We start from the raw sequence: 26,569 nt of genomic DNA on the forward strand, positions 1-26,569 counted from the left end.
CAGCCTGTGCTTCCGAAATGTCCAACGCTCTTCAGATGGCCAGCAGCTCGGTGAGGGTCATTGTTTCGCGCAGTGCGCGACGTCTAAGCCTGGTCAATTTGCAGGCTTGAATAATGCGAGTCTTAATTTCGTGATCTACATCGGTGAACTCACACCACTTCGCGAGCATTCACAGACGGGTTGCAAACTGATCCAGAGTCTCTCCATTCTCCTAGTACGCAGATTGGAACGTATACACTTCAAACTGGAAGTTTATCTTCGGGCTGAAGTGCGACATCAAAGCGTCTTATGTGCTGCCATATAAATCCGTCCTGTTTTTGTCGGAAGTCGTCGGTGGCGCGTCAAATATGTTGCGCGCAGCTTCTGCGTAATGCGGTGGCAGGGCCTTTTTCGGTTAGTATAAGTGATATTTGCAGCGATCAGGTAGTTATCAAAGCAGGGTAACCATTTGGTCCATCGCGGACCCACGGATTGTTCGATGGGGTCGAACGGCGGTAATGCGGGCGGCAATATGGCGGTCGCCGTATTGGCAGCATCTGAAATTTGGTTTTGGATCTTGGGGGAGAAAACAAAAGTATTAAAATCGCGGCTTGTAGTGAGAACAAAAAACCCAGGTGAATTTGCACTGCATTCACAGCTGGCACTGAAGGACATTCTTTGGGAGCAGATAATAGTTAACACCATACTCCTGCTGATGTCAGCGGTTGCCAAAGACCATTAGAAATTGGCTGCTTGCAATTCATAAATTGTCTAGCTTCATAGGTAAGTGCTTCCTTCCTAATTCTATGCTTGCACCTACTGCATTTTTAAGCTATGGAGCTGATAGAAAGTTGCTGATATTAAAAGTTCTGTCATGAAAGTGTCAGTCTCAATAAAGGCTGGTGGAAGCAGATACTTAAAATGTCATACACCAGTCATACTATTCCCCAGAGCACATAATGCTAGGCTTATGATTGAACTGTCATGCAAGCCACAATATAAATGGGAGCATCTGGGGCATAGTAGTTATTGCAGCTATGTTCTAGCCAAGGTGCAATCTTCCTAACCCTAGGCTTTTACTGACCTAGATGTACTTAATTTGGGAACAAGTGCATAGTTCCCTATTTAGTTGGATAGGATGCTAACCCCATGCCAACTTTGAGAAAAAAAGCCCAGTCAAAGTTGGGGAGGACATGGTTTGTACCATGTGTTTGGGATAAAATATTTCTCTGCTTGCTCCCCCTCCCCCCCCCCTCCCCCCCCCCCCACAAAGTTATGTGCAAAACTACACCACCTGGAACATCAGGCTGCTGCGTGATCGGGTCTCAGAGGCCAATGCAGCAGGGGCAGAGGAATTATTTCCTCCTCACAGAGCAATCCAGCCACATAAAGTTAGCATCACTAAATCTACTCACCAGCTTTGAGTCTGAAACAATAGTTTTCTCAGTGTATGACACTGAGCTAAATCTATATATTGCCTGTGTCTATAATACCAATCAGTGGGCCATCACCTCTCCTGATACAGCTACTCCAAAACAAGGTCAGTTGGCTATATAACTGATGTGCACGCAATAGCAGTCTTCAACGACAGCCACTGCAGGTTATTGGTTTTTATATTGCTTTTTAGGATCTTAATGATCTGGTAAAAAATACTGGTGGGCAAAACTTGACTAAAATGAGTTACAGGGTGGGAAATTAGTTTTTTTTGCTGGTGGCAGAGTACAAATTTTTTGTGGTCGGAGTACAAACTTGCCTGCGAGCAAAGGTCTGTCTAATGTGGAATGAGTGTCTGCACAATGGGCCTTGCTTGGAGTACATCACATACTGCCTTTAATGGGTCAACATTTTCCCAATGTTTTTCTGGCAAAAATTAGTGTCAGCATGCAATTTTGCATTTCAGTGGAACAGAGCACTTCTTGTGAGTGAGGGTGCCACAATGATCCCATCCATATCCCTGTAGTGCTACTAGCTCACCTATACATGCAAAGATCGAGTAATGGTACATGTTGATGAGAAATATACAGTTAGAGAGGTTAACAACAAAGCTTTATACATATGCATTTACAGGTGCATCATACAAAGCTTAGTTACTTATCATTACCTATCTACATGCAAACTTACACAATATCAAAATGATAAATCAGGTGCATCCTCTGCTTACTGACAAACTGAATTGCGGACAACCACTGCGCATCACACCCTGGTTTTTTAATGAGTCTTAGGCAGCTGCAACTGGCTATGAAAGCCTTATGTATGTGACATCACTAACATGTTGTCCTTTTGGCCTTTACATAATTAATATAAACATACCAAAAATGTTCCTCTTCCTATCCTTCTCTTTCTGCTCTTCTCTTTTAGTTCCTCACCTTCTCTTTCTGTCACTCTTCTCCTTCCACTCCTCCTGCACTTCTGCTCCTCCTCTCTTCCTGCAGCTCCTGTTATCCCTCTCCTCTTCTCCAAGTTCCCTATGATCCTATGTAGGGGCAATTTTAGTAGTGTCACTGCAAGACCTTATGCCTGACAGCAAAGAACATGGCAGCATTGCCACCTGTCAGTTTACAGCAATTATAACCACAGGCTGAAAAGGGGCCAGCCTCATATTTGATCCCACATGGGAAACCCAAGCCTAGCATTAATGTTGTATATAGATATTTTAGTACCTATGTACCTACCCACCATGCTGTAGGTAGAGTAGGTTATACCAAGGTGATTCTGTACCAGCATGCAGCAGTAAACATTTATAGATCAGTCCCCCGGTATTTATTTACCTTTTTTGGAATGACTTAATAGTGGTCCAAAGCTAAATCCCAAGTAACTTTAGAAGTGTGGATGCATGCTGTGTGAAAATTGAAGACAACCAATTCCACTTGGCCTCACTGAATACCTCAAACCCGCAGCTACGATGCACATAACCCCAAGCAGCTTCACTCACCCTTCGCCCTCCTCACTCCCACCACATCAAGACAACCAAACCATGCACAGGAGTTCTGGCGCATTCACAGACATTGTGATGGCATTCTAGCACTCGTCAATGGGGCAACCAAGTACAAGTACCACGGGACGGTCCTGAAATGACAGGCTGTGATGAATAGTCTAAGAAAAGCCATTTATGCAGTTGCACCAACACAAATTGTTAAGTTTGTGGTAGAAAAATCATAGAGCTTTACATTCATGCATTTCAAGTTGCTATTTTCCACCTACAAATATATATTATCTTCTGGTGGCGCAAGACAACGCCGAGATAATGCAGTACCTGTACTACAAATCTATAGATATTTCTCATTCTAAGGCATATCATGCCATTTCAATACCCTCTGAGGAAGGCCCGTATCTGGGCGATACCAAAACACATAAATTTTTCAATTAAATTTGGCTAACTTTGCTAAAAACTTGCTGTTCTCCGGCTTGTACTCCGGCTTGTTCTCCCCGGGTCTCCCCATAGGCCCCATTGTGAGAAGGGCAACCAAGTACTGCGATTTTTTCCCACTGGGTTATGGACCATCTCTATCTTACAAGTATAGGTACTGGTTGAGCCTGGAGACATGATACCGTTGTTAAATAAGTAAGATATCCTCGAATCTTCAAAGACTGACATTTACCAATTCCTGAAAAAGTGGTTGACGTACTATCATTTATACAATAGTAATAAGTTTTGGAATGCTGCATGTCACAAACTCCCATTTTGGGAACGTAATTCCCGATGACATTTAAGAACCCAAAAGGAGCCGTTACCACCAAAAGTGCCGCCTACAAAGTGATATTCGGGTGCCATTTAAGGTCATGATTCTATCTCAAAAGTGCCGATATGTGGTGTGTTTGAATGCTATGATTTTGAGTTTAATTGCAAGTTGGATGGTGATTGGTGGCTCATATGGCAGGAGCAGGAATGAAACAGGCGCTTTGAAAAGGATGTGCAATGCTGCAATCTTTGAAATTTTCTCACCAAACTGTTTGCAAGATGCACGTCCTTTGGTAAAATCGCTAACATGTTATCTTAATATGAGGTAAGTTAAGAGCATAGTTGGCATGCTGGACTTCTTGCTCGGCGAGTCTTTGAATGACCTAGTTTAAAAAGATGTGCCATCGATGATTTTGGTGCTGCTAGTGGTTTTCTGGTCGAACGAATATTGTTGTAGGTGTCTGTTGCGACGCGGACCTTCACTGCACGAAAATGCACTCGTCAGTTGGAGGAGGCTGGGGTGCCGTGGGTTTCTGGTACGGGAGGCGATGGGTTCGTCGCGCGGTGGGAGCCAGAGCCGTGATGTTTGTCCGTTTCTTGAAAGGTATCGGTAGGTGCGTGCGTCGTGGAGAATGCGGTCTTACTTACTCAGGTGCGCCATATATTTTCCCCACAGGTAATGACATGCGAGGTGTGTGGCAGCGGTAGGTACTTAAAACAAGCACATTTCATATTTCAGTTTATTTCATTCCCACAGAAGTGATTCACATGAGTTGGCATCACCATTCAGGAGTTGCATAGGCTTGTACAAGTGCATCTAACCCATGTAATACAATGATGAAGGACATTGACATGAATGCCCAGGATTGGCCAGCTCCTGCAGGATTGCAGATGCTTGTATCCATTTCTTGGTGCTCCATATGTTTTGTCCCTGGAAATCAAATAAAAGGTATAACTCACTTTATGAAAGCAAAGTTCATGCACCCTCCTGGCTATCAAGAAAGCAAAACTGTCTGCCTTGGTACTTATACTCAGGCTCATGCATTTGCAATGGTGTCTGCTTTGTGGGGCGACTGCAGCGTTTGTCTGGAGTACAAAAATTGTCATTCTTACCAGTCAAGAGCCTGGAGTACAAAATTTCCTGGTGCCACATCCATCAGAAAATGGAGGTTTTTCCCACACTGAAATGAAAGGTAGATAAAAAATGTCAATAATGATATAAATGCATCAGTAAAAGTTATGGTCAACAGAGAACAAGAAACCCTGCTTTAGCTTTATACTCAGGTCATGATTCTGTGGCGACTTTCTGTAAATTGATAGAAAACATTCCATATTTTTGTGTAATGACCCTTTTATGCATTTTCATCACGCATCCAGCTCTGATTTCTTGGTGGAGAATATGCCTTCTGCAATGTTAAGTCCTCCCCAAGGGCTGGAGACTCGTAGAGCCGTGATTTTCCACGTGCCCAAGGTAGTGTTTGTGGTGGCGTTTTGACGTCATCATTATACGTTCTTTATGGGCGCCATATGACCAACGTAGTTGGTGCGCCCCAAAGCCCAAATCATCATCATCATACATTCTTTATGGTACCCATTTTTGATAATTTCAAATACAACTTTGATAAAAGCGCTATATAAAAGGATGAAAAATGATCTACTCATCAATATATAAGTATTTCACCCCATATTTAGAGGTACATGTACATATGACATCATATACTTTCGCATAAGTTTTTCTTGTGTTACTATTATTTCTACGTGCCATCCAGAAACGCTGAATCGCGCGGTGTACGAAATATTTTCTGCGCATCTCCCTGGTCCGTCAAGAGACGCTGTTGTTGTTTTGGGTGCGGGCTCGGGCCCGGTGTGTGAGCGCGTTGGTGTCGTTATTGGACGGTAGGTGGGTTTAACATGTGCTGGTGATCAGCAACAGACCTGAGCACTGAATGCATTGCAAGGAAAGATTGTTTGTGATATGGTGAAGATATTCGGCTGTAACCCGGAAGCAGTGTTGCTTGTTCAGTGGTGAGTGCTGTGCGTGATGCTGTTGAAGTTGCAGGAACAGGTTGCCTTCATCTGACGCCGCTTACTGAGACAGGTTTTTTACATTCTTTCCAGTGTCTATTCGTGGAGAACAAAATGTCTTGCGGCCAAAACACTAAGAAAGCCCCATTTTTGAGACACGGATCTCGGCTCACCTCGATACGCAGATAACTTGCCGTATAGATTAGGTACAGAGTTCTGGGGTACTGTAAGCTCTCCGGCGAGTTCGAAAAATACCTTGTCGCCAAATGTGGTGTTCATGGAGCTGGATCAGCTCGTGTATTGTCTGGTTCAGTGCAAACAATGAAACGCGTGGTAACGATCGGTGGGGAAGTTCTGTGTTATTCCAAAGTCCATAAGGTTCATTTCGTATGGTCGCCCGGGAGGGTACGACAGTACAGGGGAATGTAAATGATTTGCATTGCAACTATACATAGACACTATAGAACATGTGCTTGCATGCTGTCCCCATACTATGCGTCGAGCATCTGAGGTACTTTGGCCTGGCAGCGCCGTCCCTGACGTTCTCTGATTTACTATGTGACAGCTCACTATGTATGAAACATACCCTCAGGTTTCTATCGCATGTTAAGTTCTGCAATTTATATACACCTGCTTGAATAGTTCATACTGCATGTAGGAAGTTTTTAGGTCGCCAAAAATTTCTTATCAATATGGTATAATGGGTTCACATATTCGGACATCATTGATGGTGTGTTCCTGCCACAACTCAGCCTTTTTCATTTCTGACCTATAAACATTTTTAGCCATTTACCCTCTTAGGTAGTCACTTAGCTGTTATGGGCTCAAAATGACCACAGTAGTCAGCACGCCCTGAAACTCCAATAAACAACAACAGCAACACTTTATTTTTCACATTCATCATATGCCTTGGTGGTAACACAGACTGCTTGCTATTGGGCATCTTAGTCTGGTAGGTGCAAGATTTGTGCTCTTGCAGATATCAATAAGCCGCTCATGATGGAAGCAGCAAGCCTCAAGCTGTTGCACTGGTTTAATTTTGTTTAATTAAATCTCTGGTTTAATTTTGTCCTGAAACAGGGAAATACAATGAGGTTTTCCAAAAACTTTGTTGTATCATGATGAAGTACAAAACATTTCATTTTACTTAATCATAGTCATAAAGTACAAAACCTCCTGGTGTACATTATACCAGGAAACACCAAACTTTCCAACACTGCATCAGGGAGTGAACCTGAGGGTGGGGGAGCTCAGCAGGAGGAGCATATCACACTCCCTTCCCCACATGCTGGGATCATAAGTGGATCAGGGTAGGTGTCTTAGGTAAAATGTGGGCTGGATGTGGTCAAAAGAGAAATGCATGCTAGCGCACAAAACTGTGTCCTCCCACCACCTTAGGCTAGCCAGCTGCCTGGTACAACCATAGCCATAACACAACATAACACAACAATTTATCATTAATAAAGTATTAATTGAGCCGCCATGAAGCACTGATGACAGATGTCCGCGTGCGCTCCGCTCCTTACTGCGATAAATCTCCCGCTAGATGGCAGGAGGTCCGCGCGCGGTCGCTGAAAACAATAACTGAACCCCTCCAGTGGCCGATCCTTCCAATCAGAATTTGATCTTTGCATTTACCACTGGGTGTGCCACACCTAATCTCTCCTGCAGTTCCAAATTTGTCGGCGGCTCTGATGAAATTTGGTGACAGTTCCAACTTTGGTGACTCGGTATTACCTCTCCATGGCTCATCTCATTGCACCGAATCATTTGGGGAAGATTCCAAGGCGATCGGGCTAGCCATTTCGGAGAACGTGTGTCTGTGTCATATGCTGGATTTTTTAACCGTGCCTGGTGCGGGTTAATCAAAGTTGGCGAAGGTATGTAGTTGCGTGGAAGCCATTGTGTGTACTTCGGGCCAAAGCCATCATGTTAGAATCATGTGAGAATTCATGAAGGCTAGGCCGAGAAGTGACCATCAATGTCTCCCACTTTTGCTAGCTAACACGCGCTCGGGTAGGGGGTCAAATTTACCCCCCGAAGGTTTTCCGAGAAAGGTTTCCGAACGGCGCGGGGTAGCCGCGCCAAATTCTGCGTCGCTCTAGACAATTGAATAGCGGATCATCTGGCATCAAAAATTTAGATGTACCGTGTAAGGTCGCTGACCTATGGAGGGTCAAGTCAGGCCAGGGTTTCAGCGAAGTCAAGTCCTAGGGAATCGTTCAATCCGATCAAACAACGGACGAAGTGATAGTCGGAGTGTTGGACGAAGTGATACATCTCTACGATACTTTCTTAGGCAACACAAAAATTGAATAAACATCAGATTGACCAGGGTCAGGTGTAAATCTCAGACCAACATCAAAACCAACCTATTTTATACTCTCAGGCTTGCTGTATGGGCTGGTTTCTGGTACTCGTTTCGAATATATTGATAGCAGGAACCGTATTATAACCTTCCATAGACTAGAGGCTGGAATAGGCCTTAGAATGGCCCTAGTCAACATTTTGTTTTTAGAAACACACTGCCTAGCGTAATCTTTGTTGTTATTCAAATGCAAAACCTCAAAGCAGTCTTACATCATTTTGATCACCATAACCTTAAGAAGGTCAAACAAGGTCACTGACATTAATTGAGCGGATGACTTTTTGCATAGAACAGTTGCCTAGATTCTAGGGGTTCTTTGAAGGCCAATCTGGAATTTGACCTTGTTTGACTTTATCTGACCCGAAGATTATGACCTAGGAACCTCAAACTTTGACCTAAGTAGATTCACGCACAGGTCAACGCGCCCCGCGAATTTGGTGTCTCTAGCTCTCTTATTTCCTGAGATCTCAGAGGGGTCAAATGGACCCACGCCTGAGCGAAGGGTATCCAGCTGGCCACCCGGGCGCGTGTTAAGTTATACTCATAGCAAATGCACACTATCTCTTGTCTGATATTGTTTGGGTATTGCTATTGGGTGCCACTGTTATGCGATTGTATCTGAAAAGGGTTTGCTTTATTGTGGCTTCTACAGAGGGGAATGCAATAACAGGTACTGGCATTATTGCTGTGCCCAGGGACAATGTTGTAGTTCATACCATGAGCAGAGTGAGTGAAAGGTCTAACTTAACTGTCCTGTTTGTTGCAGGTAGAAGGCAGCTTCTCAAGCTCCATTTCTTTTCTGTAAAGAAACCTGTGAATTGTATTCATGGCCCAAGTCATGTAAAAGGCTGCCTTTGTTGTTTAGATTAAAGAGCTGAGTTAGCTATATGAATGTAGAGCCAAAATTAGTTGAGTATCAATTTTTGTTGTTGGCATCCTATTGCCCATAATACCATATATTTTGTATCACAAACATGGTGAGTCATCTCATGGCCATGCCCAAAAAAAGATACATTTTGCTGCTGCTGTGTTTTGGTGGCGTTTCTTCATTTTTGCTCTTGCAAAACAAGAGCTTCTTGAAGACCCCTGAGTATGAACCTGGAGATATTGAAACTACTGTACATTGCAAGTCAAACCTTGTGGTGAGTTTATTACCAGTGGTGATGGGTTTGGTCAACTCACATAATGTTGCATTATTCACCTTGACTGTATCTGAGTAGTGCTAGGTTTGTAAATGTCATTTCCTCCTTTTTTCCTTGCTTATATCCAAACAGTAGATTCCTGCTGCAGTCCCAGTATATAATCCTAGTCGGCCAGCATGGTGGAATAGAGAAATATCAGTAAGCATGTCTGGTGACCTGTGTGAGCCAGACATACTAGATGTGGCAGCAAATGCCTAAGAATAGCTCAAGTCATGCTTTCCTTTTCCCCATGAATTGTATCCAAAGCAACAACATGCTTCCAATACTGTCCTATGCATGCTACAATGGTGCCCCTTTTAACAGCAAGCAGGATGTCCATATTTTCACTTGGAATAGGTCACACCCAGTTTCCCCAAAAATGCCTTGCCAAAATATACTCAAGGATATTGCATAAGTTACATAACAAGTAAGTGAGGGGCTAAGCACCCGCAGCAGCATTGTCTATGGGTCGAGTTGTTTTCAGGTCCTGAGGGAGCATCACTTCCCAAGTTTTGCTGGACCCTAACAAGAAGTAAAAATCACCCAAGGGGCTGCTGATAACAGCGCCAGTGGGAAGAAGGTCATTTGTACTCGCTCATTAAGCTATTTTATGTGGCTATACTCCAATCAGTCTTGTTCATTATGTCTGCTTGCTCTGAAAACCCATCAGCTGATTGCTAGGATGGCATTTGCCAGCCACATGTTATGTAGCAGTGTATTGCCTGTCATAAAACGTGATACACATCTGCCATCATGGCTATCTTGCAATGGAAACAAAAAATGTACAAACCATTTTGTGAAAACATGCTCTTCACCTGCCCTAAAATATCAATGTTTTTGTGGCAACCAAGTTAGGATTGACCACTTCAAAAGTGTCCTTTATTAACCTTGAATCCTGTCTGGCCAGTGAAACGGCAGGATTTGAGTGGTGTCATGGTGAGGTCATGGATGCTTCAGTAAACCTGAAATAATGTGCGTGAAATAATGTGCACATGCTAGTAGGTGTGTAGCTAAAAAACTAGAGCTCTTTAGGCCTTAAGGACAGGGCTGTGAACTGCCACCAAATGATCTTCAAGATGGCCGTTTCAGCCCAAAACCCTTTATAAATGTCAAACACTTCCTTTAACTTTGAACCTTGAATAGACCACTGACAGCGCCGCCGGAGATGTGTTGTATCTCTGAAATTCAGGGGATGCTGAAAAATTAAGAGGAGTTTCTCAAAATCCATACATGGTACATCAAACCAATATTTCGTATCTCAGATGTCAAGCATACTTCTTCATGTCTCGAATGTCTGTGCGGCGAAAAGGTTGAAACTTGGCGCCGCGCGACGCGTTGTCAGCATTGTACGCTCGGTATTCTGCTGTCTGTTAACGTTGTAATCGATGATTTAGTACAAACGTATGCCATTCTTGGCCTTTGCGTAGTTCATTTGAGACCGAGATCACACGGGGTCAAGGATTGATTTTACTGTCGATTTAGCCCAGAAAGCCGTCATATCACGGCCAAAATGACGCTTCAACAAGTCTTCCCCCTTCTATGTAGCTTTGCAACTATGGCAAGCATGTGACTTGGCCTCGTTTGACCCAGTTAAGGGGGGGGGGGGTCTCCTGAAGAACATAGCGTATCATAACCTAAATGTAAAATAAGATTAGGCATGGGATCGCTGTTCCTGGTTTTAGTTTGCTTTAGCACATATGATGTGGATCCCGAAGGGGAATTTCCTCAGCCCATCCATAACCATCCGCCCCTATATTGCAGAATGCCATGAAACGCCGAGGTTGGCACTCGGCTTCTCCCATGTAAATCCGAATAAATGCTTGTGGACTATGAATAGTTAAGGTTGCTGTTTTATGATCCTGAATGTTAGCTGCAGCAAACGCTTTGATGCTGTAGAAGAGTCGCTGAAATTGGGGCAGCTGGCTGCCATTACAACCACATTGGTCACCATGGTTGGAATTTTTCCGTCCAATCATTGTCCATTGTCCGCCACGTGCGTGATGGATGCAAGCGCTTGCTGACGGGCCGGCGCGGGGCCGGCAGGACCGGCGTCATGTGGTGCCCCCCGCGGCCGCCGACACCAGCACCATCTACGTGGTAACGCCGACCTACCGGCGCGTGGAGCAGGTGGCCGAGCTGACGCGCCAGGGGCAGACGCTGCTTGACCGTGCCCGACATCGTCTGGATGGTGGTCGAGGACGCTGACGCATGCTCGCCGGTGGTGGCCGCCCTGCTCGACAGGTTCGGTAGGTCGACACGCAGCCGGGCGCGACGCCTTTGGACAGCCTGCGCGCGCGCGTGTTGTGGTGCCGGCTTCTGCGTGCCCCGGGTAGTTGCTTGAGTCCCCAGCCGTGGCACGTTTACAAACGGCCTCAGAGCTGAACGTTTCGTTTGCAGGCGTCTGTGCTCGTCGCGTAGTGACAGCATTGGGACAAGCCAGGGCGATCCGGCTTCAGAGAGTCATGCAGTCTCACCTGTGCGCATGTGGCCGAATTCCAGGGCGGATCACAGACCCCATAGGGGCCTTGGGGAGCAACTTTTGTGTTCGTTCTGTGGTTCCCGGCGCATCTCGGCACCTTGCCAGCCCAGGGGCGGGACGTCGGACGCTCCCGACCTGCGCCGCTGCGGCCCCGTGAGGAGAGTGTGCTGCACCGCCTCCCCGTGCCGCAGGCATACCGTACGTGCATCTGGCCAGCGCCATGCCGGCCCGGTACCGAGGGCCTCAGCATCCTGCCACGAGGCGTGTCCAACCGACGGGCGGCGCTCAAGTGGCTGCGCGCCGCCTCACCCATCGGCGTGATGTACTTCCTGGACGACGACAACACCGTCGACATCCGGTGAGGCGTGCGAGGGCCGACGGCTGATTGGTCCTCTTCTCAGGCCTTGCCAGGTCACTGGTGCGAGGTGTGCTCGTCCGGGAGGCTTGGACTGATGCCGGCATGGAATGCACGCGTGGCTTGCACCTGCGCGCCGTCGATGTAGGAGAGGTGGGCGCGAGGGACCATGTTTTCAGTCTGGCCTCTTCGCTAGCGGACTGCTGCGCGTTCGTGGACTAACTGGCGTGTTTGATGCCTTCGATTGCACTTGCCATACTGCCTCCTGCCATAATGGGATTGACTTCGGAAGGCGCTTTTCCAAGTAGTGATCTTAGGGTTCTGAGCATAATTTTAATTAGTATTTTTTATCGTAATATAATCATAATTGTAATAGTAATTTGTTAGCAACATAACGTTTTACGCCCATTCCGACACATTTACTGTTTCGTGACTCAACGAATCCCAAATCAATGCATCCATCATTGGGTTATGGGTCCTTAGGTGATTTCATTGCACATATTGCCACACATTTGTCGATTGCATGACTGCATTGATGGTTGCACATGTCGGTCGCCGCATCGAATGTATCTCATGCTATCAGGCTCTGCGACAGCCACCGTGCCGCTGTATTAGGTACCGTATTGGCCGCCGTATGAGCCCCGTATTAGTCACTGTTCTGCCACGATAAGAGCAGCCTGGGAGTGTGTCGGGGTCTGAGCAGCTGAAGTGTGCGGGAGGCCGGCGTCCCGGTCCGGTCGGCTGACCTGCCCCCCCGCCCCCGTCCGCAGGCTGTTTGAGCAAATTCGCCACACGCAGAAGGTGTCCATGTTCCCGGTGGGCCTGATGGAGCAGTTTCTGGTCAGTTCGCCTGTCATCCGAAGAGGTGAGATCTGCCGCCCCCGTCTGACCGCGCGCGGTGGTCGGCTGCTGACCAGCGGCCGCGCACGGCGCCGCCCGGCCAGCCACGAGCTGCCGTGCGTCTGCCTGGGGGGGGGGGGGGGGACAGTCTACTGAGGACGCAGTCTCTAGTGTGACTGCAGTGCGTTTGCTGGGGGGGGGGACCAGTCTACTGAGGGACAGCAGTCTCTAGTGTGACTGCAGTGCGTTTGCTGGGGGGGGGGGGGGGGGGGCAGTCCACAGAGGGCGCAGTCCCGTGTGGCCGCCGTGCGTCCGCCCGGGGAGACGGTCTACAGAGAGCGCCGCCTCTCGCGTGACTGCAGTGTGTTTGCCGGGGGGGGGGGGGGACAGTCCACAGGGGGCGCAGTCCCGTGTGGCCGCCGTGCGTCCGCCCGGGGAGACGGTCTACAGAGAGCGCCGCCTCTCGCGTGACTGCAGTAGGCAGCTCCGATGGCTTGTATAACGGCTGAGCGGTTGTCTCTGTGTTTGGACTACACTAAGGCTTGTGTTGCTAATGTTGTTCACTGTCGATGTGTCCTTACCGACCCTTGCAGCCGGATAAGGCACGATCGGCACTCACCCGTCCCGCTCGTGGATGAATCCTTCACGCGTGTTGGCAGAACTCGAGCATCATTGGGGTTTGACGCCCCCAGGGACAGTAATCATCTCTGGCTTTCGGGAATGAACGGGCGTCGCAGCAGGTTTTATGAGTGCACATGGGGGATATACATTGTACAAGATGGTTTTGAAACCGGAGATACACACGCTCTGTTAAACACCGGGTTGGATCGTAACTTACTCTAGTGTTAGCCATTGTGATGGCAGAGAAAGCCGATTGTTGAAGGCTTACATGTCAGAGGAGACCGGTAATAACACCGTCCAGAGCGTCACCTAGTGCCTGCGAGCCACACCTGTACCACACCGGGATTTGGGTGGGGGCGGCAGGGGTGGAGGTAGGTGGGTGTGGCCCTGTGCTGTGCTGATGGTGGATGATGGATGGATGCTGTGCTCAAAAAAGTCTTACCCACGGGTCAGCCACCAGATATGGCCGCGATGTTCACACGTGCTGAGCACACTCATGAAACGCGACAGGCTAACCAGCTGAGGCGCCCCCGAGCGGTGAGCACCTCTGGCACGCGCCGATTTAGCCACAGAGCATCGGATTTGTTTAACTGCCTGCCGCCCGACTTGCGCAATGTTCAGAGTCTAGGCCGCTTCAAGCGCCAACTTATGGAGTTGCTACTGAGTGAGGCGAATGTTGGCACATGAGTAGGTGCATGTGTGAATTCGATTGTGTGTGATGCTACGATGTGAATGCAGCAGTGTGATTCACCGAGATGATCCCTTGACCGATGTGTGATGTGTTAGGCTATTTTTATTAGGTTTCGCATTGTCTCTTTTATGCCCGTTTTTTATCAATGATGACGTGTAACTTCTAAAAAGCCGCTGGATCTTGTGGAAAGTTACGAAATATATGGACATGGATGGACAGCTCATAGCTGACTGCAACCAGATAACCATCGGGACCAGGTGACGGTTGTTACCGGTGATGATGACTGGCTCTCCGACTCAGGGGAGTATCAGGCGGCGGTTGTTACGGGTGATCATGACTGGCTGGCCGGCTCAGTGGAGGACCAGGCGGCGGCTGTTACCGGTGATATTGACGCTGGACTGGCCTGCTCAGTGGAGGATCAGACGGATGACGCCTGCTCGCCTCCTCTTCGGCAGGGCAAAGTGACGGGCTTCTTCGACAGCTGGCCAGCCGGCCGCCAGTTCGCGGTGGACATGGCCGGCTTCGCCCTGAATCTGCGTGTTGTGCTCGCCAGCAGCGGCACCATGCCCTACCACCCCGGCTATGAAGAGGACAAGCTGCTGCAGAACCTCAACGTCAATGTACACGACATCGAACCACTGGCCAACCTGTGCACGGAGGTGCGCTGCCCGGGGCAGCCTGGCGTGCTGTGGGCGGGATGGGGCAGCACGGGGTGCCGTGGGCGGACGGGGCAACTCTGGGTGTGCGGGCGGGGCGTAGCAGCCCTAGGTGCCGTGGACGAGACGGGGTTGTCCGTTGGGAAATGACCGGACGTTAGGTAATGACCCCGATGAATACCTCGATGTCTGTGCAGAGCCAATACCAGCTCTTCTCACAAAGAGCTGCTTTGTAATGAGGATAGAGTTTTTGTTGACTACTCGAAATGGTGAACGGAAATGTCATACATATTCTTGTAGACCGATGGAATCGATGCACTTCTTAAACGCCTAATTGGCTCGGAGCTATGTGGCATTACCTAAGTGGCACGGATGACGTGTTTCGACTCTCAGCGCACGGGGCCGGTAATGAAATGTGGCATAGCCACCGCCCGTAACGCGTTCTTGGCTGGCGTACTTCGCTGGCCCTCTAGTGCATTTGTGGTGTGTTTACCGCTGCCCTGAACTAGCTCCCGTTTTGACGCTTTACGTGCCTGTCAGGTGCTGGTCTGGCACACAAGACGAAGAAAACACAAGCCCACCAATCTGCTTGCTGAAGTGAGAAGATACGAAAACAGCAACATCGGACCATTGTACGAACATATTGCAGGCGACGGCGATGGCAGTCGCGTGAGGGTGGTGTTCGCGAGACTCCGCGAGGGGTCGGCTGACTCGGGGAGGCGTGGCGCTGCCCGCATCGGACGGCGCCAACCCTCCGCGGCGGGGTCACTGGACGAACATACTGGTGCAACGGAGCGAACCAGAGCGCACGTGAAGGACTGTCATGTTGACAGGGTGATGCGAATCTAGTCCATGTGACTGTCTTGAGTTTGCTCATTTCTGGAAATGTCTTGCGGTGAATGTCTTTGTCCTCCCAGGTAGAGCTTATCGCAAACGTCAGTTGCTTAGTTGAAGGCGAGCATCTATTGCACATGTGTATGGCTGGACTTGCAATTTGACGCTGGTTGTATCAAAGCATGAAGATATACTCCAATCGTACTTCCATTTAGACGAAATCGATACTTTTGTTTGTTATTGATGCTTCTGTTTGCGAAGGCAACGTGCTTGTGCTTACGGCCTCGGCTGTGCGTCACTAGTACTCCATACCCGATGCTGCGTAAAAGAAACGTTGCCTTGTGCTGCTGGGGAGTGTAACTACATTGGTGCCACATACAAGTCTAGCCTTCGAGGTCATAATATAGCGTTTTTGAACTACTCCAGCGCCCGCTGCTTTTACTAACACAGTTGGACCACGGAGCTGAAGGAATTTCCAATGAGGATTAAGGTGTGTGTGCAAATGTACGAACATGTTGGGACTGGCGGCAAATAGGCCATCAGGCTCGCCTTGATATCGCAGCGGGGCAGCTTGGGGCGTTGACTCGCCTCGACGGCCGTCAAGTGTGAGCATCAGCGGTAGCGACTTCGACCGAGTCGTGCCGGCGGCGTGCAGGCGTCGGCGCAGGTCGTCCCGCCAGGTCGCGGCAGTGCCTCGCAGCCCGCTGTGACGGGCAGAGGGAGCGCTGAGCTGCCTGTAGGGAGGTGAAAGGCAGCTGCGTTTTGAATATGCACCCCAGCAGCAGTGCTCAGACAGAGATAGCCCCATGACGTGCTCAAATATACTGACGAATATACTACGTGACGTGCCCGGATACACTGGTCTCCCCGCGGCAATCGTCTCCGTCGCATTGTCGCGTCGGCCCGGCAGTCTCTCGTCTCTGGATCGGAACGCAGGCTGATGCAGTGGGAGGACGCCTCTCGCGTCACGCGACAGGCGACGGAACCACGCGGGCCCGACGATGGACCGGGTTCCGTAAGACAGGTACCTCGCGGATCACGCAGGCATGCAGGCAAACACGAACCTCCAGCGGGAGTGTGCCTTCCCGATGAAAGTGCAGAAGGCACCATTGTGTTCCATGGCTTGTAGATGAGTGAGTAGGACATCACCATGCCGAGCATTCTGATCGTTGAGCACGATAAAGGTACTCCAGTTTTTGTTGAGTCGCCTGTAAATCCAATAACCACGTCGCGGCTTTCCGTAATCGTCATACGGCCTTCCATAAATTGGCTTCTGTTGGGGAAATGTTGAAAGTTGGGTGTTCTTGCACGAGTAACGACATTATTTGCATAACAATTTTTACTAGCGCCGTAATGCTTCTTACTAAGGAGTCGTGCTGATCTCAGCCCGTGTGACCGTGCTGCGTAGGATTACTGTGGGGATGATAACGGGGAAGTTGGAGTGCACAAGCGTGGGGACTTCATCTCACGTTGATGCGCTCGCCGGGCGTGAGCTATAGTTAGCAGCATTTGAGCCCAAGAGGCCTGCGCCTTCCACCACTAAGCCCTAACTGGGTTACAGACGTGCACCCAAGGCAGTGGATACTGAGAGATCAGCGAATTAAACGACACCCATTTGGTCCAGGTCGACCAGTGGTACACCAGGTCAAGTTCACCAGTGGTGTTCCTGGTCAGATATGCCTAGGGGTTAGGCAAGAGCAGTAGTAGACAAATTGGTACTTCAGAACACAGGCAGTGCTTAGAACGACTAGTCAAAAATCGTGTCCTAAGTCAGATTCAGTGCAAAACAGGGACGGTGACGTGCACATTTTTGGTGGGTGAGGACAGCAGTGCAGGCAGAGAGGGGGGGGGGCCACAAGGGGCACGTGCCCCCTATGTTCCGAAAAGCCCCTAGAGGCCCTTTGCGGTCTCGGGACCAACGATTAAAGGCCTGATTTGAGGACCTGGAAGGCCGGCCGGAATTCGTATTCAGGGGCCCCGACCCGCATTTGTTTATTTCACGTATTTTAATTTTGCTTAGATATGTGCTGTATCGTAGTAATGACTGGCAACTGCTACTTGCCTTATCCCTGAATGTTGGTGATCTGTGAAAATTGCGGCTCGCTGTTTAAAAAGCAGACGTGAAAGATGGAGTAGGATCGGTAGCCAGTTTTGAAATTGGTACTGATATTCGTTTTGATAACGTCGTGTAGCCAAAATATTAATCCATCTATCTCTTCATTCTTCTGGTCATTCTTTGAGGAATAATGCTATAAGTTCAGCGTGATCTATATGCATAATGTTTCTCGCAAAAGCATTTCGCTGCATAAGCTCGGCTGGAAAGCTAAAGGGCCCAAAAAGCTGGCTGCAGGTCACAAAGGACTCCGCTCGTAGGACCGTGATCTTAAATATCAGTAACAGGGCCTTTTGCACCGATTGGAAATCCCTGAGTCAGAGCGTTCCTCTGTTTAGGCCAGAGATCACCAACACCGAACAGTCGGCTCCGTGTTGGTCTGAGCTCTGGAGCCAATTTCCCAACCAGGGGCAAGACCAAGCACGCGATGTTCATTGGTCAGGGCCCCTGGAACAAAACGGTGCTCCTATATCGTCAGGGCCCCGCAGTGCCTAACAGGGTATTCTGTGTCAACAACGGGCCTCGAGTCAGTCAGGGGAAGATCTGCTCAACAGAGGCGGGGACGGGACCCCGAATGACAGAGGGCCCCTTGAGTTAAACGGAGCTCCACTGACAATAACAATAAATATGATAACTTATTATGATTGCTCACATTGAGGCAATGGAAAGGTCCTGTGCCAATTAGGGTCCCCAGTACCGAACGGTGGGCATTCCAACGCAATGGCGGCATGGGTTTGGGTGCATGGGGGCAGGGGGTTCTATGGAGATTTGAACTAAAATACCCATCTTGAAGATCATTTGGTGCATTTCACGGTTTGAGATTTTAAACCCTCCAGACTCTGAGCTACACGCCCGCGAAGACGGGGAGACTTTTTCGGGTACAGTGTTTCAAGGTCACCTAGTCATTCTTGACGTTATGACGTCGCTCAAATCTTGCAATTGCATGAGCCATCCGGCGATCAAGGGCGTTAAAAATGTAATAATCGAGTCGTTCATATCTAGCATTCATAAGCACGATTTCCAGATAAAACGGCCGTCAATAAGCTCTCAATCAACGTCATGCAAGGTACGGTGACGTAATACAACAATGGCGTATCGATGAGAGAGTGTAAATACCAATAGCCTTATTCCTCGTGTAGAATGGAATGTGTCGAAATGAATTAAAAAAACGAACGAAGCCATCCCTTGTTTGTGTGAGAAGGTAGATTCTTTTGCAGAATCAACTCGTGACATAAATTACATCACAAGGCTTAAGCCTGCGCGCCCACAACCTCGGGCGCAAGGATAGCGACGACCTGCGTTGCAGTTTCCGTAAAACCGAGCGGCGCCGGCCACTGCTGGTAACGCTAGGCGGCGGGTTGCCGTGCGTGCGAGAACAACCGTTGCAAGCTAATGGCTTCGAATAATTTTCAAGCTAATTCGCGCCGTTTGAAGATGAGACTGGATGCATCTTTGTTGCAGCTTTGTGCTTGTCCTTTGGATAGGTGAACTGTTACAGCAAAACAAAAATAGAAATACTATTTCCACTCTTCCAGTTCCACCATCGGGTTCCGATAGCACTTTGTGGTACTGTAAAGGTTAATCCGTTCCTATCATCGATCTAAAAATTGCGCAGGCGAAATATACGCCCGAACTTCCCTAGAAATGTACGATTGTATCTTCTAAAGCGTTCAAAGGTACTTCTTTCAAATGTGTAATCATTTTCATCCATTCGTTAGCCACGGCTTAATGTCAGCCGCAGGGCCGATGCTGCCTGGTCTATAGAGGCTGCAACGCCTGGCATCGAGGTTTTTGCTGCTTAGATTTGCGAGCGCGCGTGCTCAAGACTGCGTTACATAGTTCGTATCACTAATAAATTCTGGCTGCATGTTGAACATTTCCGATCAAGCATGGCTTGACCATGGTGGTATGAACTGCTGACTCATTCCGCTCTACATTCGCGGACTTAATATTTCTGTACAGCTTAAGTCAAGATTCTAACAGAGCTTCTGAGTTATGTTGGCTTAGAAAGAGTCCACTGGCCGTTGTGAAATAAAGAGCGCCGGCGATTTACTGCATGCGGCCGTTCAACGTCCACCCCTCACTTGATAATTATAATATTCAGGCAGAATTGATCCCGTGGTGGCTTCCGGCTTTTATTTCAGTTATAGGTGGTAAGAATAAAAACATATCTAAGAAAAATACGCGCCCATTAACAGATGGGCCGTATGCATTGATTTCTGGGGACCTGTTATTATCAGGGGACTATCTTTGTCAACCCTGTGAACCCCTCCCCCTCTCCCTTGCCAAGGCTCTGGCTGCGCGCTTGGGTGGACGGGACGTAAAGTACAGACGGGTTACTAACCTACCCAATGGGCCCTCTCCAAGCCGGAATGGGTCCTAGGCCAGAATTCGCCTTCTGCATACCAAAATGTGCTCTTCACAACCGATGATGAACCCTCTAAAGGTCAGAATGAGTCCTCAACAGGCCAGACTAGAACCTCTACAGTTCAGAATGGTAACACTGCAATTAATAATTGTCCTCTACAAGCCAAAATGGGTTCTCCAGTCAAAAATGGGCCCTCTTAAGGTCAGGATGTCACAGTACGGGTCAGAATGGCCCTCTGGAGAATAGAATAGGCCCTCCAAAGTTAGCAATGGCCCTTCTCCTGGTCAGATTGGCCCACTATGCACTACAAATAAGAAAGAACCCTTGATAGGCTGTAACGGACTCTTTACTGGCCGGAATGGATCCGCAGGCCTAAATGAGCCCATGTACTGGCCAGAATGGGCCCTCCATAGTCAACAATATGCCCTCTACATGTCAGAATGGGCCCTCTACAGACCGACACAAGTCATCTGCAGGCCAGAATAAACCCTCGACAAGTCAGAATGAGCTTTTGCACGCTCATATAGTCCATTACAGCTCAGAATGGAACCCTTACATACCAGAATGGGCCCTCCATCAGCTCCTCAAGTTGAGGGCGCTATCCCTCCAGCTAAGTCCAAACTCAAAAACCGTTCGTTTAATTTTCTCAGAATATTTTCCAACAGATAGGGCTTATGCGATTTCATCAGCCGATCTGACTCGGTGGCCTCAGGCCACCATCTTTATCTTCAAAAAAACCGCTGAAACGACTTCGAGGCATTGCAGCTAAGCCCCAACTCAGAAACCGCTCAACAGATTTGCCCGGAACCTTTACTAGAAGATAGCCAGCACATACGATTTCATCTACCGTTCTGATTATAGGTGCAACATTGAGCGTACGCTTAGTGATATGCTAATTGGCACATCTGAGCAGCATGATATTCTAAAAACAAAGTACCGAAAAGCCGGTTTGGTTCATGTCACCGATGCCGAGCTGCTCCTCCCGCCACCTCGAGGCGTGCGTGGCCAAATGGATTTGTGTCGCGGGGCAAAAAGGAATTTTGAGTTAAATTTCACCATCAATCGCAATGAGAGCATGAACAACGACATTTCCGCGGCATCCGGCCGGCAGCGTCTCGGCATCTGTCAAAGCGTTGAGAAATTACGTGATTTGGTTATACACCAGAGGGCTGAAGTGGACAGAACCCCTGACCGACAAAGATCGTACGCAGTCCATGAATCCTATGAGAATCTGCTCACAGGGGCCGGCGACAAAATTACCTAATATCAGCGCAAAACAAGAGACGATCAGTTCTTCAACCAGGGGCTACATCTCTCAGGGCTACGGTGACGTCACTGCCAAGGCCATCAATCTGCTGCTGCTCTCCGCTGATGTAAACGTTATTCAAATTGTGATATAGATCTGATTCTACAAAAAGCATAATGCGATTCTGAACTTGTTTTTGAGCTGGGGCTTTCAGCATTGTGTTTAGTTAACACCAACGGTCGTCTGAACAGAAATAGGCAACATGCTTTATAAACAAGGTAATTTAATGATGGCCTGACCTGGGATGGCTGTGTGGATCAGAACGATAGTGTTCTCTGCTCAGCGGCGTACGATCGGACGGGTAATCGTGCCTCAGTTGTACGCAAACGGTTGTAGCTCCATTTCTCCTGATGCTGGTCCTGATAAATTCATTTTCAGCAGCGTTTTGCAACTCAACAACTGCTGTTCAAGAGGAGGTATTAGAAAAGTACGAGATATGGCCAGAGATTCGCCAACTCTATTGCCTGAGCTGTGACGGAAGAAACTGGGGTCAAGCAACTGACGCTGATGACCCAGCCGTATCTATATAAATATATAAACCGCGGATAAGTTGATGGTGCTTAAAAATAAAGGCTTAGGGGAGCCTGAAGTGTCCCTGAGCCGGTCCAGATACTGGCTGTCCCGTTTGGCTGGATACTGCGGGTGAATTCATCTGCCGGTGCAGGTCTTGCCCTCGCCGTCACTCGGCCTGGCGGTGACGCTCACTCGCGGTCGGCGCCTGACGGACCGGCCTCTCGTGGCGGCCCTGGGCGTGGACCCGTGCGCCCGCCTTACACAGCGGCCATTTGGTGATTAATTGGATGAAGGGATAGAAACAAAGGAAGAGCTGCTTGTTGGTTCCGATGTTGCCCTCCAGTGGCTAAGATCGTTCTGCTAGCGCTTCGCTGGCTATGGCAGTGTTGGTCAATATCCATATGCTTGCTGGTGACCAATATCCGACGCCAAAGCAGCAGCATATCCGGAGCCACGGGAAAACAAAGGAGCTGCCATGATCTGATAGTTATGTTGAACTGATTGATTTCCTGATTAGGCGCACATTTTTTCATACCGTAAATAAGTTCATATTGATCATCTACACTTCTAAAAGCGTTTCTAGTTCAGTCTGAGTGTTTTTAGAAGTGTTGCACAGAATCAAGGCTCTGTATATAAGGTACGGTCATTGGCAATTTGACCGCTAAGTGAAGTGGTGCTGTGACGTCATCGTTCCCCCCGGTAATGTTGCCTTGCAAACTGCGTCACGAGGCGCGCAGGAGCCGTAAGATTGGATAGGAGCTGATGACATCAGTGGAATGAGTGGCCCTATGGGATGAAGGAACGGCAGAGACTTGACATAATAATGCATAGTATTTAGTTCATTTAGTTATTTTGATTTCAAAACAATGCGTAACGTGCAACGCATATCGAGAGCCTCCCTGAACTCAGGCTCATGGCGTTATGTACATGACACTCTTTTTGGCTGAATGGAACGCAATGAGATCGAGCGCAGTAGCAAAACAGTTCCACAGCTCCGTATCTGTATACATTAAGAAAATGTTCCTGGGTAACTTGTGAGCTTCAGGAAAATTCACATGTACCTGCAACACAAATAAGTGGTGACATTCTGAGTAAATCTTAGTGGATTTGCAGTGCCATGCTATGTTGTTTAACTTATATAATTCATATTACGATGTTCGCATCAGCGTATTTGTTCAGTAATAGTCGGGCATTTTATCTGCACTACGTCTGTTAGTGTAGAACTGCAGAGCTCCAATGGGCTAAGAAATTTCGCACGCGATCTTTTGTGTGTTGAAAGCCGAATGGCTATCATAGGCAAGCAGCGTGGAATCGTAAGCATATTCTAGTTCACAAATACTCGCGAGTTTTGCCCACAATCCAGCTCAGTGGACTGTGCAGCGAGCGGGTGCGCCGCCAGCGCCGTGTTGACAGCGTCTGGCAGAGCTGGCGCTGCGCCAGCGGGGCTGCCGATCAGAGCTCGGGCGGCGCGCCTGCCAGCTTGTGTGGCGACGCGGGCCGGCGCCGGACCCAGCTGGCCGTCCGTCCATCAACCAAGCGAGGTGGTGGGCACGCCTGTTATCGATCGCTGACTGGACAACATGTATGTGTCTGGATTCTCGGAATGAGTCCCAGGGGCGCATCAATGAGTCCTGGATCCCGGAACTCCCGGTATTTGGGATCCATTTTAGGGATCAGCTGGAAGCCAGGATCCACTTCATAAGTATGCTCTAGGATATTGAAGGATATTCTCTCTGTGAGTTTTCTGTTTCGTTAAAAACGCCGCGCAAAAACATGCGTTACCCACGCAGAGGCGGCGCCGCCGACTTTTTCCAAGACGGAGGGGGGGGGGGGGAAGCAAATCTAGGGCCTCCCAGGAGGATCGGGTGGCTTTCTGTTCCAACTCCGATCAAACCTTTTCACTCAAATTTCGCCCCTTTTTGAGAAGGTTATCTTAAACACATTTCATACAATACATACGGGACGTACCAAATATCATATGCACACACACACACACACACACACACACACACACACACACACACACACACACACACACACCCACACACACACACACACACACACACACACACACACACACACACACACACACACACACCACACACACACACACACACACACATATATATATATATCTAATATATATATATATATATATATATATATATATATGTCTGTAGTTATTGAATAACTCTTCTTCACTTCATGGGCCTCCCATTGTTCTGATGAACCTCCACTTGCGCTGATGGGGATTTATGTGGTCCTATTTCATAGGGCCTCTCGTGCACGTGATGGTGCCTTCTTTGGATCACCTGGGCCTCCTCGCGGCTCTAGAGACCTGATGTTGGCAATTTGGGTCTGCTACAAATAAAATAATATATGTATTAGAAATAAATATATTGTCTCCCGTGTTTTCTTGAGGGCCCTGCGTTTTATTTGGCGGAATGTTACGTCTCCGTCACCTGGGGCTCCCTACCGGCGTGGTGAAAATCATTAAAGTTCTTGGGGGGGGAGGGGGGGGGGAATATGGCCGCCTCCTTAGCAAAAGCTTATGTAGGCGGCCACCTCGGTGATGCCACTCTGGGACCCAGCTTAGCTGGAAATGCAGTATACAGGTGATGACCATCAGGGGCGGCGGCACGTGTTTTTTTGGTCGTGTGGGACGGGCTGTCAGCGGGTCATCTGGAACAGGTCCGGGCTCCGGAACTTCTTAGTTTGACCTTGCAAACATTACTAATGTAATTTTAACTTTTTAGTAACCATTTTATTCCTCATATTATCCCGAGCCATTCTGTACTATTATTTTAAACCGTCTCGTCCGTTACTTAATAAAGGAGTTAATTTCTATCCTGAATGATAACAGATGACACTGAAAACGTTACCCCCTAATTGATCTGGCTATATGTTTGATCATTTAAAAATTTGTCATTCTGGTTTAAGCCTACAAAATCCCAGTGTTCAAAGCTCTAAACTACTGTGAACTGTTCCGAAAGTTACACCAGATGGTGCATGTATTGTTTTATTTGGGCAATGAAATCTGGTTAACTATGTAAGTACTATAGTACTGCAAAACACCACATGCATTAGGACACGTCGATTAGGGTAAAACTACACATGCATGTGCAATACGAATGTATTAACTGTCTAAACAACAGGCGGCCTAACGGAAACTTCGAGACAAGGACGATCTTTTTTATCCACATTCGCTACGGAGTACCTTAGTTCCGCTGTGAATAATCACCCACGATGGTGTGTGTGTGGTGGGGGGGGGGGGGGGAATGCTGCGTGAATGAGTCTGGAGAAGCAGTCTGTCGACAAAAATTAATTGATGCATGGGTCGTGGATGTGGTCTGTGGTGGATGTTGTCTGTGGTGGATGTTGTCTCTGGTGGATGTTGTTTTTGGTGGATGTTGTCTGTGGTGGATGTTGTCTGTGGTGGATGTTGTCTGTGGTGGATGTTGTCTGTGGTGGATGTTGTCTGTGGTGGATGTTGTTTTTGGTGAATGTAGGTCTCCGGCCTCCATCCACGTCTCATACTATCGGTAGGGACCATACCAACACCAGCCGTCTTAGACTATGGGTAGGGACTATACCAACATCAGCCGTCTTAGACTATTAAAAGGGACTGTACCAACATCTCCTAGCGCAGCCCTGAAATTATGGATCGGGCATATACCAACGTTCCCTAGCGCAGCCCTCCGACTGCGGATAGCGCATATACCAACTTCACCTGGCGCTGCCCAAGACAGGTTTGTTTGCTGCGGGTACCTACGGACGGAATTTCTCGTCTCAATGACATGGAATTAATAGCCAGCTGAGCTAAGTCTGGATGAATTAATTAAACCTTAGTTGACACACAGCACTCACTTGTTTGGCTCTGTGTGGGGCTCTAGACTTTTTGACTGCTGCTGCGACCGTTGTGTGCTTTGTTTGCATGCGATACTTCCTGTCTCCTGTTTATAGCGATGGTGCGTCGCTTGGATTGCAGTCGAACATTGCACAGGCGTATTTTGCGTCAACACATTCCGTCATTTATTCTCATATAATTCTTCCAACTTTTAGCAACTGTGCAGACTGCACAATCTGTCTAGTCTTTGCACGCGACGTCAATAGGTGTGCAGAAATTGTGGCGCAACGCGAGCATGACTATGAGCTCGAAGCTGGCACCTCCCGCGGTCTTACAAAAGGATGCTTGGCTCGCGATACGGCGATGCTGGGTATGTGTCCCGGAGCTGGTGCATCGTTTGCGCGACCGTCGAAGAATGGTCTCTTGACAGCTGGCCAAATGCTATCATCCTGACACGCGCGGCTGTGTCGGTTACTGCGCTGCATATAAAACCACCCGCAGCCCTGCCTGGCAAGGAGATGGCGGGGGAATATTATATGATGAACCGGATCAGTCTATTTGGTGAAGTAGAATTGGGAGCAACGCAGCAAGCCCCGTGTTCTAAGTGCTGCTCACAGAAAAGTATCCACGCAGAGCATGCACATTTTTATCTGGGAGGGGTAGAGCAGCGGAGAAATTTACGAGGAAGAAGCAGAACTATAGGGTGGCAGTAGG

The 26,569-nt window shown here is 48.4% G+C and overlaps 1 long non-coding RNA gene across 2 annotated transcripts; it reads left to right on the top strand.

Moving 5' to 3' along the window:
* Nucleotides 1-308: 308 nt before the first annotated feature.
* LOC119108694 (uncharacterized) lies at nucleotides 309-11,387 on the top strand. Of its 2 annotated transcripts, none has more exons than XR_005095332.1 (3): nucleotides 309-393; nucleotides 8,818-9,193; nucleotides 11,276-11,387. It is a non-coding gene; the product is annotated as an uncharacterized LOC119108694 (long non-coding RNA). The 2 variants fall into 2 exon arrangements; XR_005095333.1 differs by lacking the exon at nucleotides 309-393 and adding an exon at nucleotides 446-762.
* Nucleotides 11,388-26,569: the final 15,182 nt, after the last annotated feature.

Source organism: Pollicipes pollicipes, unplaced genomic scaffold (assembly GCF_011947565.3).
Source record: "Pollicipes pollicipes isolate AB1234 unplaced genomic scaffold, Ppol_2.1 Scaffold_6686;HRSCAF=7923_pilon_pilon_pilon, whole genome shotgun sequence".
In the NCBI taxonomy this organism is placed as follows: domain Eukaryota; kingdom Metazoa; phylum Arthropoda; class Thecostraca; order Pollicipedomorpha; family Pollicipedidae; genus Pollicipes; species Pollicipes pollicipes.